Below are 13,340 nucleotides of genomic sequence, written 5' to 3' on the forward strand. Positions count from 1 at the left end.
AAAGGATATCCGATGGGCACAACACTTTTTGTACACCTCAACCTAGGTGGTATTGAAATGTTCTCAATGAGTCACACCCATCGGATAAGTAGTTGGTTGGATAACACACCTAATGGTGTGTTTTTTTACGGATGTCCATATCACTAGGGAAAAAATGATGTATAATGCGTGATCGACCATGCAAAGCATATCCGATGGTGAAAATACTTTGCACGCACCTTAACGTAGTTGAAATGGACTTGTGTGCAATGTGGAGCCCCCATCCGATAAGTACTTATTGGAATAACACACCTAAAGCCGTGTTTTTATATGGTTGTGCATGACACAAAGGCAAAAATGGGGTTTTATGCTTGATCGACAATGCAAAGCATATCCGATGGGCACAATACTTTGCACACACCTTCAACTAGGTGGAATTGACTTACGTGCAAAGTGTCATTCCCATCGCGTAAGTACTTGATCGGATAACACACCTAGCAACGTGGTTTTTTACGAATGTGCATGACACTAAGGCAAAAATGGTATTTAATGCTCGATCGACCATGCAAAGCATATCCAATGGGCACAATACTTTTTATACACCTTAACCTAGGTGGTATTGAAATGTTCTCAAAGAGGCACACCCATCCGATAAGTACTTGGTCAGATAACATACCTAAGGGCATGTTTTTTCATGGATGTGCATATCACTACGGGAAAAACGTTGTATAATGCGTAATCGACCATGCAGAGCATATCTGATGGTGATAATACTTTGCACGTGTCTCAACCTAGTTGAAATGGACTTGCGTGCAAACTGGATCCCCCATCCGATAAGTACTTGTTTGATTAACACACTTAGGACCGTGTTTTTTCATGGTTGTGCATGACACTAAGGCGAAAACGGTGTTTTATGCTTGATCGACAATGCAAAGCATATCCAATGGGAACAATACTTTGCACACACCTTCAAATAAGTGGAATTGACTTACATGTAAAGTGGCAGTCCCATCCCATAAGTGCTTGATCGGATAACATACCTAGCAGCGTGTTTTTTTACGGATGTGCATAACACTAGAGCAAAAATAGTATTTAATGCTCGATCGACCATGCAAAGGATATCTGATGGGCACAACACTTTTCATACACCTCAACCTAGGTGGTATTGAAATGTTCTCAATGAGGCACGCCCATCCGATAAGTACTTGGTCAGATAACACACCTAAGGGCGTGTTTTTTTGCGGATATGCATATCACTAGAGAAAAAATGGTGTATAATGCGTGATCGACCATGCAAAGCATATCCGATGGTGACAATACTTTGGATGCACCTCAACATAGTTGAAACGGACTTGCATGCAAAGTGGAGCCCCAATCCGATAAGTAATTATTTGAATAACACACCTATGGCCGTGTTTTTATATGGTTGTGCATGACAAAAAGGCAAAAACAGTATTTTATGCTTGAACGACAATGCAAAGCATATCCGATGGGCACAATGCTTTGCACACACCTTCCACTAGGTGGAATTGACTTACCTGCAAAGTGGCATTCCCGTCGCATAAGTATTTGATCGGATAACACACCTAGCAACGTGGTTTTTTATGGATGTGCATGACACTAAGGCAAAAATGGTATTTAATGCTGGATCGACCATCCAAAGCATATCTGATGGGCAGAATACTTTTCCTACACCTTAACCTAGGTGGTATTGAGATGTTCTCAAAGAGGCACACCCATCCGATAAGTACTTGGTCAGATTACATACCTAAGGGCATGTTTTTTTGCGGATGTGCATATCACTACGGGAAAAACGTTGTATAATGCATAATCGACCATGCAGAGCATATCCGATGGTGACAATACTTTGCAAACATCTCAAACTAGTTGAAATGGACTTGCGTGCAAACTGGAGCCCCCATCCGATAAGTACTTGTTTGATTAACACACTTAGGCCGTGTTTTTCCATGGTTGTGCATGATACTAAGGCAAAAACGGTGTTTTATGCTTGATCGACAATGCAAAGAATATCCGATGGGCACAATACTTTGAACACACCTTCAAATAGTTGGAATTGACTTACATGCAAAGTGGCACTCCCATCCCATAAGTGCTTGATTGGATAACATACCTAGTAGCGTGTTTTTTTACGGATGTGCATGACACTAGAGCAAAAATAGTATTTAATGCTCGATCGACCATGCAAAGGATATCCGATGGGCACAACACTTTTCTTATGCCTCAACCTAGGTGGTATTGAAATGATCTCAAAGAGGCACACCCATCCGATAAGTACTTGGTTAGATAACACACCTAAGGGCGTGCTTTTTTGCGGATGTACATATCACTAGAGAAAAAATGGTGTATAAGGCATGATCGACCATGCAAAGCATATCTGATGGTGACAATACTTTGCTTGCACCTCAATGTAGTTGAAACGGACTTGTGTTCAAAGTGGAGCCCCAATCCGATAAGTACTTGTTTGAATAACACACCTAGGACCGTGTTTTTTCATGGTGGTGCATGACACTAAGGCAAAAACGGTGTTTTATGCTTGATCGACAATGCAATGCATATCCGATGGGCACAATACTTTGCACACACCTTCAACTAGGTGGAATTGACTTACATGCAAATTGGCACGCCCATCCCATAAGTGCTTGATCGGATAACATACCTAGCAGCGTGTTTTTTTACGGATGTGCATGACACTAGAGCAAAAATAGTATTTAATGCTCGATCAACCATGCAAAGGATATCCGATGGGCACAACAATTTTTGTAGTTGAAACGGACTTGCGTGCAAAGTGGAGCCCCCATCCGATAAGTACTTGTTTGATTAACACACCTAGGACCGTGTTTTTTCATGGTTGTGCATGACACTAAGGAAAAAACGTTGTTTTATGCTTGATTAACAATGCAAAGCATCCGATGGGCACAATACTTTGCAAACACCTTCAACTATGTGGAATTCACTTACATGCAAAGTGGCACTCCGATCCCATAAGTGCTTGATCGGATAACATACCTAGCAGCGTGTTTTTTTACGGATGTGCATGACACTAGAGCAAAAATAGTATTTATTGCTCGATCGATCATGCAAAGGATATCCGATGGGCACAAAGCTTTTTGTATGCCTCAACCTAGGTAGTATTGGAATGTTCTCAAGGAGGCACACCCATCCGATAAGTACTTGGTCAGATAACACACCTAAGGGCATGTTTTTTTTGCAGATGTGCATCACTCGGGAAAAAATGGTGTATAATGCATGATCGACCATGCAAAGCATATCCGATGGTGACAATACTTCTCACGCACCTCAACATAGTTGAAACGGAGTTGCATGCAAAGTGGAGCCCCCATCCGATAAGTAAAGTGTTTGAATAACACACCTAGGGCTGTGTTTTTATATGGTTGTGCATGACACTGAGGCTGAAACGGTGTTTTATGCTTGATCCACAATGCAAAGCATATCCGATGGGCACAATACTTTGCACACACCTTCAACCAGGTGGAATTGACTTACATGCAAAGTGGCATTCCCATCGCATAAGTACTTGATCGGATAACACACCTAGCAGTGTGTTTTTTTTACGGATGTGCATGACACTAGAGCAAAAATAGTATTTAATGCTCGATCAACCATGCAAAGCATATCCGATGGGAATAATACTTTTCCTATGCCTTAACCTAGGTGGTATTGAAATTTTGTCAAAGAGGCACACCCATCCGATAAGTACTTGGTCAGATAACATACCTAAGGGCATGTTTTTTTGCAGATGTGCATATCACTACGGGAAGAACGTTGTATAATGCATAATCGACCATGCAAAGCATATCCGATGGTGACAATACTTTGCACGCATCTCAACCTAGTTGAAACGGACTTGCGTGAAAAGTGGAGCCCCATCCAATAAGTACTTGTTTGATTAACACACTTAGGGCCGTGTTTTTTCATGGTCGTGCATGACACTAAGAATTAACTTACATGCAAAGTGGCACACCCATCCCATAGGTGCTTGATTGGATAACATACCTAGCAAGCTCGTGTTTTTTTACGGATGTGCATGACACTAGAGCAAAAATAGTATTTAATGCTCAATCAACCATGCAAAGGATAACTTGGCATGTCCATCTGATGAGTACTTGATCGGATAACTTCTCCCACCAATAAATTAAGTACTAATCAAAAATTATAATAAATGAGTAGATTATTAAAAAGAGACTAATATTTATGTAATTGTTGCTACTGCAGCTTGCTTGTGAATGCTTGTGAAGGACTCTCACAAAGCGGATGGCTATAGATTTTGTTCCAGGGATGGATGTGATTTTATGTAGCAAAAGAGAAGTAGTTGCATTTGCTACAATCCATGATAGTGATCCCAATTCAGTTTGCCACTTTCGAAGACTTGGCGAAGATAAGGTGGCAGTTACTGTTTCAAAGATTCTTAGCGCTGGCATGTTGAGCTAAAGTATAAATGTGGAGATATGGAAACACTTGGAGATGTTATGCCCTATAATATGTCCAACAAGTCATTTATAGCATGGGACAAAGATGAGACTTATGCAACAAACATTATCAAGAATACAAAGTGCACCACCTTGGATTTTACTATAGGGGACATTTTACAAATGAGATCATTTGCAAATAAGACTGTAGTAGAAGGTGAAGTATTGGGATTTGAACAAGTGGAGCAATGGTCATTTGCATAGATGAGGATTCTAAAAGTCACTGATGATGGTATGGTTGATACTCGGTTGATAACATAACATCCTTATGTGATCCCTACTATGAGGTAGGCAAGAATATGAGATGAAGCATGCAATTTTTAAACATGAGAAAGAGGCACATGATTTTCAATAATAAAGACAAGGTATACTACAATATCAAAGGACCTAAAAAGCGTGCCCATGTGCCAGGCTCTATCACTTCAAATGTGGATGATTTCAATATACTCAATTATAGAAGTGACATCTTATCTGGAGTGGATGAGTTCATTGGTTTCGAGAAACAAAATGATTTTAGAAGCGAAGCCTTATCTGGGGTGGATGAATTCTTGCACAGTGAGAAGGGAAAAGGTTTCAATAGCGATGTCTTGTCAAGTGTGGATGAGTTCATGCATATTAACAAACCTGGTGTCAATCAAGCTTGTGGATTTGTGAAAGCCATGCAAGATGTCCCAATGAGTGATGTTCTCTCAGGAGTGGAAGAGTTTCAATGTTCTCAATACTCTCGTAGACTATTGAATTCATTGAATGGTCCTAAGAGTATGTTAAAAACGAGGATGAGATCAACAGAGGATTATTCAATATTTAACTTTGATTGTGATATGGACAAGGATGCAATGACCAATCATGGATGCTTGGTTACAAACAAATGTGAGGAGAAGAAGTGCATAAGTACAAATAACAATGTGCACGCGGAACGAAAATGGTCATACATATGCATGAAGAGAAAGCGAATCTAGGTAGATCCACAAAAGCAACCAAACAAGAAGAGAGTAATGAAGGAGGAGAACATGTTAAATGCCTTGGGATATCTATGTTGCAAGCGAAGATGTATGCGCTTCATTGATCTTGCAGACATCAGGGAATGTAGAGGACACATGTGGCAAAGAAGAGGAAGCGAAAGAAATGAATACCTTCTCACAAGTCTCTCTTGCTTTCTTCAAAATGGCAATAAAAGGCTAAGTTCAAGACAAAAGGTAAAACCTCTCGTAAATGGAAAAAGGATTTGCAATAAGGCATATCGTAATATTACTGGATTATCCCATGGTACATATTGGGATTTAGTCACCAAGGCAAAGGGCAGCAACAAATTTAGCATTCACGGTAATAGAGGAAGGTCCAAATCAAGAATCTCAACTGTCAGGGCAGCAGCAATTTTGCAAGACTTCATACATGAAAATGCTTTACCTCAACCCCATATATCTACCAAACTCCCTAACGGTGACGCGATCACTGAAATGCACCTTCCAATGGGCTTGACAAAGCTCGAAGTATTTGATTCTATTGCAAAAAAGCAAAGGCAAAGAGGGGATGCCATAGCTTCTTCTCATACTTTGTATACTCTTTGGAAGAAGAACTTTGGATATGTTAAAATCCCAAGGAGGCAAAAAATGTCAAAGTGCAATGTCTGTGATGATTTAAAGCGAGCAATTGAGAGTGCAACATGTCCAAATCAAAGGGAATTATACAAAAAAAACCGAAAATCTCATCATGACCTTATTCGACATTCCAGACAAAAATATGCATTTTGGAAGGAGCAAGCTATTTCGCATCCCGATGACTACATGTGCCTTATTGTAGATGGCATGGATCAGAATACAACAACATTGCCTCGTTTTGTTGCCACTCCACCTAGATTACAAGGAAAGAACTTTTTAAAGACACATCTATGTGGAGTGTTAGTGCATGGAATTAAGTTCTTTGCAGATATATGGATTGATTCCTTGCATCTACATGATAGCAATCAAGTTGTAACATCTATTATGAAGGCAATTCGCAATATACATGGAGAAAAAGGTCGCCGACCATCGACTTTGAGAATACAAGCTAATAATTGCTAGCGAGAAAATAAGAATGTACTCATGTTTGCATTTTGCTCCATGCTAGTTACTCATCGAATCTTCAATGAGGTCGAATATGGATTTTTGTATGTTGGGCATACACATGAGGATATCGATCAGGTTTTTAGCACAGTCTCAAGGGAGCTTAAATGCAAGGATGTGGAGACACTAGATGACTTGGTAAGAAGATGTGGCAGGCAAGTTGGTGGTCGTAAGGAAAGTACAGTATGTGAGAGGCTCGAAAGAATGTATGATTGGAAGAGCTTCATTTTACCTTTCATACAAACGGGTGGTGATGCATTGACAGGTCATACCAATCCACACTACTTTCATTTTTTTTTTAAAGATGAAAAACCTATAATGCAATGGCAACAGTATTCTCATGATACAAAATGGGAACCTGAAGAACCTTACAGTCTCAAACCTTACAGTCTCTTAACTTCAATTCCCAGCAAGGAAAGGTATCCAACATGGGCTCCTATACAAGAATTCAATGAGAGGTCTAACTGTGAAATAGAAGGATTAAAAGCATTTATTACATACAAAGAGGAAATGCTCCGGAGATATCCTGATTCGAAGCCTACTTGGAGAGAACACACTACCACTGTAATTAACAAGACACGAAATTTAATAAAGGACCTTGAGGGAATGCGAGGCTCAAAGGATGTCAAGGAAGAATGCAATATGTTTTGGCCAAATGTTCATAACGATTTGCGCCCAGCTCCAGTCTTTGAAAATGAATTTGTATCATTACTCCCACGTCCATATTGTGGACCGAAGAAGAGAGAGTTTATGCCACAAGTAGATATAGAGGTCGATTGTTTTGTTGTGGTTCGGCCATCGGATGATGAATATGAGAATGTGAAGTTTTGGGTTGCAAAAGTAGTTGATGTGCAAAGAGATGACCAAGGGAGAGCTACAACATTTACAGCGATATGGCATGAGCCAAAGGGCAGGAAGGAGAATATGGATAACAACACATTGTATACTAATTGTATAATGAAGGAGTGGGTCCCAAATGATGAAGCGGTCTCTCAAGTTTCCACGGAGACAATCATAGTGTCTTGGCATTCAAGGGCAAAGAAATCAAATAAGCGCATGGGATATGAGGTAGAAGGAAAAATAAAAAGACCACAGCAAACTATTTTGCATATACACGAATTTTTAAGGATGCTCGCCATGGAGGAAGTAGAAGGAGACAGCGCAAATGAAGAATGTCCATGATTAAAGCTTTGTATTGAAGTCCATTGAAGGATTTTATTTGGGTACTAGGCAAGAAGCCAATCCAAGACAATTATAATCAGAGTCATCACTTCCTATGTCAAATGAGAGTCAAAATATGCACTGGATGTCACCCAAGGGTCAAGGCTTGCCAAGACAATAGGGAGTTAATGCAGATGGCACCTGGCAAGGGACTATCACATTGAGCAATAAGACAATGGGGAGTCAATGCACCCAAGGGGCAAGGCTTGGCAAGACAACTTGTGGGAGTTAATGCAGATGGCACCTGTATTTTGCACTGGATGTCACCCAAGGGTCAAGGCTTGGCAAGACAATAGGGAGTTAATGCAGAGGGCACCTGGCAAGGGACTATCGCATTGAGCAATAAGACAATGGGGAGTTAATGCACCCAAGGGGCAAGGCTTGGCAAGACAAGTGGGAGTCAAATTATGCAGATGGCACCTGGTAAGGGACTGTCGTGACATTGAGCAATAAGAAAATGGGGAGTCAAATTATGCAGATGGCACGAATTGAGGCTCTTTAAGAGCAACAATTTAAATTGTAAACATATGTTCAATCTATATCATTTTGGATATAAAGACTCTAGCTGAGAGCAACGTCTCTCAATGTAATCATATAATAATAGCTATAATTGCTATTATACCTCTTTGGTTCAATACAAAACTTGGGCCTTATGGCATCATGTCTTTTTTCTATTTATTAAAAGTTTTAAAAATTTTGTGCATATTGCGAGTGACAATGCTATTTTCATGAAATATTGAAAACTCCTTTCATGGATTTATAAATTTATCATGTTAAGGAAAAACGTCAAGGAAAAATATTAAAAATAATTAAATTAACAAATAACTTAAATATAGCTAGAATTTCTAATACAGGATTATTTCAAATTCTTGCATGTTGGTGCAAAAGTATAGATTGAAAAAACAATATTTTTATGTGAATATGATAGTGCCACAAAGTGAACTTTTGATTTGGGAAGAATATTTTCAGAAAGTAAAATTTTGATTTGGGAAGGATATTTTCACAAAGTAGTGTTTTCATTTGGGAAGGATTTTTGGGCTTCGTCCAAAAACAACAGAAAAAGTCCAAAATTAATGAAATAGGTGTTACATTTCATTGCGATGCATTTAAATGATGGATGTCAGACTTGACAGATAGGGAAATACAGGAGAAGATGCATGACCTAAAAGAAAAATTAGGATCCCCTACATTATGAAGCTGTTTTGAGGATGTTTCTAATGTTATCAAACCTATATTATATGTGCTTAGGGTTTTGGTCTCAAAGGATCCAACAATCGAAAAAGCACAGTTACACTTTTACAGTATTTAGCAAGCTCCTATTGTGAGGAATCCCCCAACTCACCCACACCAAGAGAATGAGAGAAGACCTTTTAATGCTACAAAATGCAAACAATTCTGGCAATTATTTAGGCCTCAATGGGAGCTAGTGCACTATCCCTTGCACAATGTTGGGTACCTTTAGAACCTAAGTGGTAGAATATGAATCTTGACGTGATTCCAATTGTCATGCATGACTTGTGAAGATAGTGGGAGAGAAGGAAGGAGTCTCACTTGCAGCTTTCTCACATACACAATGGGGGAATACACACAAAGGTGGAGGCTGAAAATCATTTTCCTCTTCTTAGTTGTGAAAGCCAAAAGAACTCTAGTACAAAGAAATAGGAGAACCCTATATGTGGGTCTCAAACCAAACTCAACTAACTAAGGAGGCATACTAACTGAGCCACAAACTAGAGTACATAAGGATAGCTGTCATCTAGCTATTATTTATGGGTGGTGTACCAACCGCATCTGCAGCTAACAAGTCGGTGACATAAATGCACAACGGTCACCCTGGCATATCGCGAGTGGAGCTCGATATCTCAACACTCCCTGTCGAGCTCAATCTCAATTCCTGCACACCAAGTAGGTCTCTGAACTTGCACAGCTTCTCTACGTTCAATGCCTTCGTGAATATGCCAGCTACCTGATCCTCTGTGCTAACTTAAACTAGATCAATAAGACCTAGTAAAGCCTTCTCCCGCACATAATGATAATGCACCTCAATGTGCTTTGTTTTGGCATGATAGACTGGGTTATTTGCCAAGTGTATACCGCTCATCTTGTCACAATAAATGACAACTGGCCCATCTGTAGACTGATGCATATCATAAAGTAGCTTATGCAACCAAGATACCTCACATGTAGCCATTGCTGCACCCCTGTACTCAGCCTCTGTGCTCGATAAGGAAACTGTAGGCTGTTTCTTGCTGCTCCAAGTGACTGCAGCACTCCCAAAAGAGAACACATATCCACTGGTAGATCGTCTATCAGAAATACTACCAGCCCAATCAGCATCAGTGTATCCATGCAACTGTATCTAAACCCGAGCCTCATAAAGTAGTCCATACTGCAATGTATGCATCTAGCCGCATCCAAATGCAGTTTCCTTGGAGCCTGCATAAACTGACTTACCAATCCAATAGCATAGCTCAAATTTGGCCTGGTAATAGTCATATAAATCAAGCTTCCTACTATGCGTCTGTGCATAGTAGAGTCTTCCAAAAGCTCACCTGCATCTACGCTCAGCTTCACATTCTGCTCCAAAGGAACTAAAATAGGCTTATAGCCTGTCATCCCATATTTGGATAGCATGTCCAATCCATACTGCCTCTGCAAGAGCCGTATCCCACTTGGTGATCTAATCACCTCAATGCCCAAGAAATAACGCAGCTCTCCCAAATCCTTCATCTCAAACTTGTGCTGCAATAGCATTTTCACATGAAGGATATCTTCATCACTATCACCTGTGATGATCAAATCATCAACATAAATGACAAGCAGCATAATACCTTTCTCTGTTTTTCTCACATAAAGTGAGAAATATACCTTGGAAATCTGAAAGCCAATAGTGACAAGATACTGTCCTATTTTGTTAGACCATGATCTAGGTGCTTGCTTCAAGCCATACAAGGCTTTCTTCAACCTGCAAACAAACTCAGGATGAACAGCATGAACATAACCTGGTGGCTGCTCCATAAAGACCTCTTCCTGCAAATCACCATGCAAGAAGGCATTCTTTACATCCATATGATGTAAAGACCATCCCTTTGATGCAGCCATAGCAATGACTGCTCTTACGGTTGCCATCCTTGCAGCTGGACTGAATGTTTCTTCATAATCAATGCCATATGTTTGTGCATACCCCTTGACAACTAATCTTGCCTTGTATCTGTTCACAGAACCATCTGCATTGTGCTTCACCTTATAAACCCACTTACAGCTAATTGCATTCTTGTCTTTAGGCAAAGGCACCAATTCCCATGTAGCATTTGCTTCCAAGGCATCCATTTCTTCATCCATGGCTTTCTCCCAATTTTCTTTTCCCATGGCTTGCTCAAAAGAAGTGGGTTCTGGTTCTTGTATCACTTTGACCATATAGGCATAGTGAATGGCTATAAATCCATCACATTTTAGCATATCCATAGGATACTTGACTCTGGTAGACCTGCGCAAAATAGGCTCACTACCAAGTGCTCTCAAAACATCCTTGGTCTTCCTTACTCCAGGTGTAACAATAGAAGGAATACCCAACTCATCATCAATGCTCTGCTATGAGCCACTGGATTCACCATCCACATAAGAGTGACCTGCATTCACATCAAACATGGGCTGATCTACCTTCTCTTTTCCTTTTCATGATACCTGCATACCACTATCTGCATTGCTTTGAGGAGATTCTCCTGATCTCAATCTACCTGTCCATGGCGAAGTATGTGAACCACTACTAGAGGACACTGCAGGTCCACTAATATTTTGTGATTGCTACTGTGAATTCTATCCAGCATTACCATTTTGTGCATCTACATCATCAATCACATTTACTGGTTTATACCAGCTGCTCATCTCATAAAAAACGACATCTCTGCTCACTGTAAACTTACAAGTAGAAGGGTTATAGCATCTATACCCTTTTTGCTAGAATAACCAATAAAGATGCACTTCTCAGCCTCGGGGGATTCACTCTTCATTAAAGGGGGACGTAACCTGCGTGCATGAACTTCAAGAAAACCCCCTATTTAAGATCCATGTAGGATTATAAAACACCCAAATTTAAGCTTATAAGGTACAAGAAAAAGTCTAGTGTGCTCCCCCCCTTTCCTTAAACCTACGTCAAGACGGCTATCCTATTTTGTCAAACAACAAGACTATAAGACGGCTATCATATTTTGTCAAACATCCATCTGTCATCCACACACCCTTCGCACAGTTGTTACCATACATGGTTAACATGGTAATTCTTGATTCAAGCCTAATAATGATGATACCAGCATTTGTTAAAGTTACATCTATCAAAATAGATGTTCTTGATTCATGCCTAATAGTGATGATAAGAGCACTCATTTGTTGGCATTACATCCATTACATGCTAATCACCTACATCGTCATGCTAACCAAGGCAACATTATACCATTTTGCATACGTATTGACTGTACATCTACAAAGAGTATACATATCCACCAATGTATTTCCATACGTAAAGCTCTTGAAATACTATCAAGATGTCTTTTCAAGTAAGCCTAGCCTCCTTCCTTGCCCAATACATATTCTCCAAGTATGTTGGAGGAACAGATACGAGGTATGATGATCCTTTTAATGGACAAGGCTATAAGTGGCATAGCCTGGGCATCCCTTAATCCCATCTCCTTTAATCCTCAATGGGAGCAACAGGTGTAGCTGGCCTTATCAAAGCTAGCTACATATCATATGCATTACCTCCTTACAAAGGTGTAGCAGAAGCAATAACTAGATCTACAAGACAAGCCTCATCACCTCTAACATAGCCCCATATACTCTTACCAACTAACACATTATTCACCATAAAACTCCACATGGAATACTTGGTTCCATCCAATTTATCCTCCCAAGCCTAAACTTCAAGCACGTCTCCCGAATTTAGATTCATATTTTGATTCTGAACCATCTTAGATGTATGCATAAACTGCCCACTGATTCACATGCTGTGAATGGTATTGCACCAACAAAATCACATTAACCCACTAGCCAATGCTTAACAATGCACAAACCTCACCGAACTTACAATGCAGACCTGTACTTGCAAAACATGAACTAATTTGAATGTTGTATTGCCAAATAAAGAGGTAAACAGCTCCAAATCCTTTCCCATAATTGGCAACAGTCTCAAAACCTACTCAGAATAGTGTAGACAGCAACTACATTCACTGTTATTGGGGCAGACAAGCTAGAAAGCTGTAGTAGACCCAATATATAGCGTATAAGAATGATTACACACTAACATAAACAAGTTTCTTCTCCCTTAAAAAACAAACACTAGAATGAGAAAGCTGAAAAGCATCTTGGATGTTTAATAGGCCAAACTTCAAACACGTCTCCCGAATTTAGATTCAGATTTTGATTCTGAACCATCTTAGATGTATGCATAAACTGCCCACTGATTCACATGCTGTGAATGGTATTGCACCAACAAAATCACATTAACCCACTAGCCAATGCTTGGCTAAACAATGCA

This window comes from Dipteris shenzhenensis, chromosome 16 (assembly GCF_047967505.1).
Source record: "Dipteris shenzhenensis isolate YYH24624 ecotype China chromosome 16, Dip_SZ_1.0, whole genome shotgun sequence".
NCBI classification, from domain to species: Eukaryota; Viridiplantae; Streptophyta; class Polypodiopsida; order Gleicheniales; family Dipteridaceae; genus Dipteris; species Dipteris shenzhenensis.